Source organism: Helianthus annuus, chromosome 17 (assembly GCF_002127325.2).
Source record: "Helianthus annuus cultivar XRQ/B chromosome 17, HanXRQr2.0-SUNRISE, whole genome shotgun sequence".
NCBI classification, from domain to species: Eukaryota; Viridiplantae; Streptophyta; class Magnoliopsida; order Asterales; family Asteraceae; genus Helianthus; species Helianthus annuus.
Window position 1 is genome coordinate 135,237,015 of NC_035449.2, and position 8,029 is coordinate 135,245,043.

General features: G+C 40.7%; 1 non-coding gene across 1 annotated transcript; it reads left to right on the forward strand.

Moving 5' to 3' along the window:
• The first annotated feature begins 3,202 nt into the window (after positions 1 to 3,202).
• On the forward strand, positions 3,203 to 3,309 carry LOC118489519. Its single transcript, XR_004887539.1, has one exon. It is a non-coding gene; the product is annotated as a small nucleolar RNA R71 (small nucleolar RNA).
• Positions 3,310 to 8,029: the final 4,720 nt, after the last annotated feature.

Sequence of the window (8,029 nt, forward strand, 5' to 3'; positions counted from 1 at the left end):
AATAAATCATAACGAATAGGATTGTAAATAAATAAAAATAAAACTTACAAAGACCTTGGATTCCCGACACTCTAGGACAAGCTAAAAAACTTTCTCTTCTACCTATTCCATTTGGGAGTGTAAGCCACATTTAAAAGAGTTTTGCTTGAGGACAAGCAAAAGTTCAAGTGTGGGGGTATTTGATGTGTGTAAAATGCAACATATAAATCACATCAATTAAGGCATAAAACTAACCCTTTTTAAGTACTAATGTTGGAAAAAGAGTGTTTTTGTCTTCCTTTTGTATTTTCAGGATGAAATGAGCTCAAAATCACAAAAGAAGCAAAAAGACAACTAATTCTAGCATAAATACAAGAAAAGGAATAAAAGTAGACTGCCCGGATCCTCAACGGCACCTCCCAAGGCAAAGAAGAGAAAACAGAAGACTGAACACGCCCCGTGTCCAGCGAACACGGGGCCGTGCCCAAGAAGCAGCAGAAAAGACAAACCAGTAGAAGCTTCCATTGCCCACCACGGGGCCGTGTCCAGCGGGCACGGGGGCGTGGTGAAAGTACAGCAGGCGCATTAATTGTAATTGCGAATTACAATTAATGAAGAGAGAGAATGTCAGACGGGCACGGGGGCGTGTCCAGCGGACACGGGGCCGTGCCCAGCCTTCTGTTCAGCCTATAAATAGGGGTGCTTGGTTTCATTCCATCTCATTCCTTGGCACACCACCTCTCTCACACTTCATCCACCACCCACCACCACCATAACACCATCATCCACCACCATCATCCATTGTCCATCGTAGAGTGTGTGAGTCGTCTCGGGATCCAAGATTGATCGTAAGAGTTCTTGACAATCAAGGCCATGTTTGCCTAAGTCTCTTACATCACTTGGTGAAGACAAGTGTTTAGTATAATACTTTTTATTTTTAATCTTTTGCACTTTTTATTTGGTTTTGTATTAATGACTTTAATAACTAGTTACTTATGTTGAAGGTGATCTTTCCTTATCGTTTGTCCGTGGTGTCTTGGCATTATTTTACTGTCTATATAAAATAAAAGATTTTCACCATTCATATTTCCACGGTCTATATGGAGGTATGTTGGCTACCTGGTCGGGGGTTAAGGGAACGGTTTGGTAAGGGTCTTGCCCTTGTTCAGCGTTTAGAGGTCCTGCTTGGGACCTGGGTCAAATTTAGTAGGATCTCCTTCAATGCCCATAGGTATTGGATGGCGGGGATCCAAACTCTTTGACCCCCTCATAAGTTAACTACTATTAATACTATAACCCGGCTATTTAGGACTGTATCCCTGCTGACTCAGACTACTTAGCCGAGGGTAACGTCACCGCCAAAAGCGGGGCCTACCATAATTTGCATTAATAACTTAATTCATTATCTTTCAATAATCCGACCCTTTAGGATTGTATCCTTGCTGACTCAAACTACTGGGTTGAGGGTAATGTCGCCTTCAAAAGAGGGGCCTACTACAATAACTAAGATAATCTCTTAAACAAGTGCAAAAGTGCGAAAATAATCAAAGGTTATACTAACACACGTGTCGGATCCAAGTGATTCATCTTGTCTATCTGTTTTTATTTTATTTTATTTTTCAGCATTTAGTTAGTTTTTATTTTTCTTAGTTTAAAACATTTTTCTCACTTTTTGATTTGATTAGACGTTGAGGATAAACCGGTATTAAAAGCTCTTGTGTCCTTGGACGACCTCGGTATCTTACCAACACTATACTACGTCCACGATGGGTGCACTTGCCCATATGTGTGTTTAGTGTTCGTAAATATCGTGTTTTATAAATTTAAAACTTGGCTAAAAGTGTAAAAAGGGGCTTAAATATACATTTAAAATATATTACACTACACACTCATCAGACACCTTGCGGGAATTTGACGGATCGATCAGCAAGTTGTATACTCATCTTTGTAGGACTTGTTTTTCCTAAGCCGAGTCTTTTGAACATTGATGCGGGATTGAGATTAATGCTAGCCCCAAGGTCGGCTAGTGCATTACGAACGGGGGAGTCCCCGATCGAGCAAGGAAATGTGAAGCTTCCGGGATCAATTTTCTTTTGCGGGAGTCTGTTGAGTACAAGGGCGGAGCATTCTTCGCCTAAGTTAACTAATTGCAATGTTTCAATTTTCCTTTTATGAGTGAGGAAGTCCCTCATGAATTTTGAGTATTTAGGCATTTGGGTTAGGACATCAATGAAAGGAATGTTGACATGCAATTGTTTTAGTAGACTTTCGAATTTTGCGAATTGCTCATTGGTCTTTTGACGGATTAACCTATCGGGGTACGGAACCGGAGGAGCCTTGGTGGGCTCTGGTGATGGAGGAGTAACCTTCTCTTGTTGGGGTGGTGATGCGATCTCCTCAGTAGGCAGTGGCCCTTCCGCGTGACCCACAGTACGGTTCCGTAGAGTGATGAGATGAACTTGTGCCTTTGGGTTTGTTTCGGTATTACTTGGTAGCGCGCCTTGCGGTCTCTCGGAGAAATTTTGAACTAGTTGATTTATTTGTTTTTCGATGTTTTGTATACTAGCTTGTTGATTTCTAAAATTTGATTCTAATTGTAGAAACCTATCCGAGTTTTTCTTTTCAGTGTCGGAGATGAGGCGAGATACAGTATCTTCAAGACTTTCTCGTCCACCTTGTTGTTGAGGGAAATTTTGTGACTCATTTCTTGGTTGGTGAAAGTTTGTTCGTTGATTTATTCTTTGTTGGTTACTACTATTGCCGGGTTCTCTCCAACCAAGGTTAGGGTGGTTGCGCCATCCTTGGTTGTAGGTGCCCGTTGGAGGACCCGACGGCCTAGGTCTATTATCAATGTAGTTTACCGATTCTGGTTGATCATCTGTTTCTTTCATACAACTCCAATTTTCATGTGGCCCACCACACCCTTCACAAGCCATAACCGAGACTGTTTTTTGTCATCTCTAACTTTTTAATTTTAGAAGAAAGGGCCTCGATTTGGGCTTGTAAAGAGGTGCTTTCATCAACCTTATGGGTGCCCGGGGCAATAGATTTATTGCCTCGGGGAGTGTGCAACTGGAAATGGGTTTGAGCAATTTCCTCAATTTGATTATATATTTCATGCGGGCGGCGATTACCTAAAAGTCCCCCGGAGCTAGAGTCAAGTGTTTGTCTTGTGTGTGGCAACAACCCATTATAGAAAGTGGATACTTGTTGCCATATCGCAAGACCGTGATGAGGACACTTTCGCAATAGCTCCTTGAACCTTTCCAAAGTTTCATATAAGGATTCCCCGTCCTCTTGTGAATATGTATTAATTTCAGTCATTAATTTAGCCGTTTTAGCGGGAGGGAAATACTTATATAGAAATTTTTGGGCGAGTTCATCCCAGGTGTTTACCGATCTAGATGGGAGGGCGTTGAGCCAAGCTTTTGCTCGGTCTTTTAGTGAAAAAGGAAACATTCGGAGGCGGATGGCATCATTTGATGCTCCATTGATCCGAAAGGTATCACATATTTCTAAGAAATTAGTAATATGTAGATGGGGATCCTCGTCCGCAAGCCCATGGAAGGTTGCAGAGTTTTGAAGCATCTGTATCAAATGCGGCCGAAGTTCGAAGTTGTTGGCTTCGACATTCGGTGCATTGATTGCGGCGCCGAGATTACCCATGGTGGGTCGTAGATAATCCATGAGGGTACGTTGGTCCGCCATTGGAAGTGGGTTCCCCGAAACTTTCTCTTGGCTTTTAGCTTTTAGTCTTTTTCTGAGAAAGCGTCCGGGTTCTTCTAGAGGTTTTGTTATGTCTTTATTAGAACTGGAGCTCATACACTACGTAGAGGTGGCGTCTGGTTCCAAGTCCTACAACAAAAACAGAAAAGAATGTTGGTCAGAAAGTTCACCACGGCCCCGTGCTCAGTGAACACGGCCCGTGGTCGGAGTTACAGTGATTGTTTTCCGGATCCCTGTTACTGGAGAGTTGGACACGGCCCCGTGTTGCACCGACACGGCCCCGTGGTCAGCCTTCTGTAACTTGGAAAACTAAAAACTGCCAGTAACACTGCTGGGCACGGCCGTGTCCGACCAGGCACGATCCGTGCTGAGCTCTGCAGAAGCTGAAAAACTAAGAAAATCCTAAAAAAATAAAAAGAAATAAATAAAAAAAATGATTAGGCCGTTGATTCCTAACTTTCTTAAAATCCTTGTGTCCCCGGCAGCGGCGCCAAAAACTTGATGCGTGCAAGTGTGTATATGTTTTAGGTATATATTTTAGGCCCTTTTTACACTTTTTTTAGCCAAGTTTTAAATTTATAAAACACGATATTTACTAACACTAAACACACATATGGGCAAGTGCACCCATCGTGGACGTAGTATAGTGTTGGTAAGATACCGAGGTCGTCCAAGGACACAAGAGCTTTTAGTACCGGTTTATCCTCAATGTCTAATCAAATCAAAAATGTTAGAAAAAGATTTTAAACTAAGAAAATAAAACTAACTAAAATGCTGAAAAATAAAAATAAAAATAAAAATAAAAACAGAAAGACAAGATGAATCACTTGGATCCGACTCGTGTATTAGTGTAACCTTTGATTATTTTCGCACTTTTGCACTTGTTTAAGAGATTATCTTAGTTATTGTAGTAGGCCCCTCTTTTGAAGGTGACGTTACCCTCAACCCAGTAGTTTGAGTCAGCAAGGATACAATCCTAAAGGGTCGGATTATTGAAAGATAATTAATTAAGTTATTAATGCATAATGTGGTAGGCCCCTCTTTTGAAGGCGACGTTAGCCTCAGCTAAGTAGTCTGAGTCAGAGGGATACAGTCCTAAGTAGCTGGGTTAAAGTTTTAATAGTAGTTTAACTTATGAGGGGATCAAAGAGTTTAGACCCCCGCCATCCAATACCTTTGGGTATTGAAGGAGGTCCTACTAAATTTGACCCAGGTCCTTTGCCGGATCTATACACTGAACAATGGCAAGACTCTTACCAAACCGTTCCCTTAACCCCCGACCAGGTAGCCAACATACCTCCATATAGACCGTGGAGATATGAATGGTGAAAATCTTTTATTTTATATAGACAATAAAATAATGCCAAGACACCATAGACAAACGATAAGGAAGAATCACCTTCAACATAAGAAACTAGTAATTAAAGTCATTAATACAAAACCAATTAAAAAGTGCAAAAGATTAAAAATAAAAAGTATTACACTAAACACTTGTCTTCACCAAGTGATGTAAGAGACTTAGGCAAACATGGCCTTTGATTGTCAAGAACTCTTACGATCAATCTTGGATCCCGAGACGACTCACACACTCTATGATGGACAATGGATGATGGTGGTGGATAATGGTGTTGTGATGGTGGTGGGTGGTGTGTGAAGTGTAAGAGAGGTGGTGTGTGAAGTGTGAGAGAGGTGGTGTGCCAAGGGATGAGTTTAAATGGCTCCAAGCACTCCTATTTATAGGCTTAACAGAAGCCTGGGCACGGCCCCGAGCCCGCTGGGCACGGCCCCGTGTCTGTCTGACACTCTCTCTCTTCATTAATTGTATTTCGCAATTACAATAAATGCGCCTGCAGCACTCTGTCCACGCCCCCATGTCCGCTGGGCACGGCCCCGTGGTGGGCAATAGAAGCTTCTATGGGTTTGTCTTTTTTGCTGCTTCTTGGGCACGGCCCCGTGCTCGCTGAGCACGGGCCGTGTTTAGTCTTCTGTCTTCTTTGTTTTTCTTAGGAGGATGCTGTCGGGAGGGTCGGCATATCACTTTTGTTCCTTTTCTTGTAATTATGTTAGATTTTGCTGTCTTTTTGCTTCTTTTTTTATTTTGAGCTCATTTAATCCTAAAAATACAAAAGGAAGACAAAAGCACACTTTTTCCAACATTAGTACTAAAAAAGTGTTAGTTTTAAGCCATTATTGATGTAATTTATATGTTGCATTTTGTGCACCTCACTTGTCGTCTTGAAAAGGTTCAAAACCTGCAATAGTTGGATAAATTCGATCAATAAGATAATCAGGACTAGAATAGCTTTGCAACAAGCGTCTGATTCTCTCATTCTCAATTTTCTCGGTTTCTAACTCTTTCTTCCATTTTGCACTCTCTTCGATATAGAAATTGATAGCTTTCTATTTCAAAATCATCACAGCATTCATCATTGTCAAAGCATCTTCTCTCTCAGAGTTAGTCTTTTGAAGACCAGTTACCGTTCTGTTCAATACATCATAAGATTCTTTTACATAATTGAGATTGAACATCAACTTTTCATTCATCTTCTCATACTCTACCAACTTCTCGTCTTTGGTTGCACATTCTTTGCAAGATTCAAGACACTTTGAACATGGCTTGATGATTTCCACTATCTTTTCATCTTCAACAATTTTCTCAACTTCAAAAAACTTTTCTGCATTAGCAATCTCCTTAGTATTATCAATCTCCTCAGTAGCAACTTTAACTTCTTCAATTTGAACACCCTCATTCTTTTTAGCATCACTTTCAGACTTCATTTCTATTTGTTCTTTTGCAGCTCTTTTCTCCTTCAGCTTCTCCAAACGATCTGCAAAATAAAAATGAAAACTTTCAGGAGAAAGATGAGATTTTGCAACATTAATATGTCTTTCTTCTTCATCGTCACTGCTGTCATCAGTTGGAGATTGATCGAACTCTACTGATTTGTCAGAATTATGATCCGAAGAACCAAAATCGGATGGTGTTTGATCAATTACAATCTCTTTTTCTGAGCTTTCATCACTTTGTGAGCTTTCATCTGCACTCTGTGTGCTTTCATCCGATGCAACAGACTCTTTCTCCACATTCTTTACAGTCTCACCAATAGATTTCATCCATGTAGCAAACATATCTGGTTCTTTTACAATCTTGGCAATAAAAGCTTTGAAATCTCCTTTCTCATCGGTAAACATATCCCAGCTAAAGCCTTCAGGTAACCTTTCATTATCCTAAAAGTTCCAGTTAAAGCTTTCTTGATTTCCCAGGTATGCTCTCTTTGAATCCTCAATCACTTTTCTACCATTAGCCACTTGTGGTTCTTGCTGTTGCTGCTGACCAACTTGTTGGTAAATGGCTTTCCGGTAGTAGTCATCTTTTCCAAACGGATTCTTTGGATCATTTGCTTCTCTATTCTTGCATTCCCGTTTGAAATGGCCTTTCTCCCTGCATTTAAAACAAGTAACTTTAGATTTATCGAAACCTAAAGTAGAAACATGTGCATCAAGAAAGTCATTTCTCCCGGTAATCAATTTGAATTTTTCAGCTCTTCTGAGAACACTGGCTAGACACCATTTGATGTCCATTAATTCCATCTCTTCCGCGTCTATTTGATCGTAATCCTCCTTTGTGAGCATAGGATTCCCGATCCGCCCTGCAACCAAACCTTCATAAGATAGAAGCACGGAACCAAGTAATGCCATATGATCTTTCACAACCTCTTCGGAAAAGCTTTGTCCATCTGAAAGATTTAATGCAATGTTGCATTGTATCACACAACCATTTCCAGTTTTTGAACTTTGATGCTGAAAGCTTGGTGTTGAATCTTTCGGATTAACACTTGGGTATGAAGAGAATCCACTGCTTTTGTTTGAATTTTGATCAACTTTTTCCATTAAATCCCCAGCACTAAATGCAGTTTGGATTTTCGGGCTTCTTTCAACTTCTGAAACACCACCTTTGTAATACATTTTTACATCCTGTTGACCACTTGGACTGTTCATCCTCGCGATCTTCTGTTGTTCCAAATCCTGACCCTCAATCTTCCCTATAAACTGAGAAATAGTCAATCCATCATACACCCCTGTATTCTTCAATATCATCAAGTATGTACCCCATTCCTTTTGTGGTAAAGCGTCGGCTAACTTGTCTACCCACTCTTCACGATCTTTTGTTATACTCAGCATAGACATGGATCGAACTAAGTGGCAGTATCGTTCAATAAGCTTCTTTGTATCTTCACCAGGTAAACTTGTGAACAGGTAGTATAAATAGTCATTAGGAGCGAAATTAGTGGAACGATTCTCGAATTCTATACCGAAGTGCTGC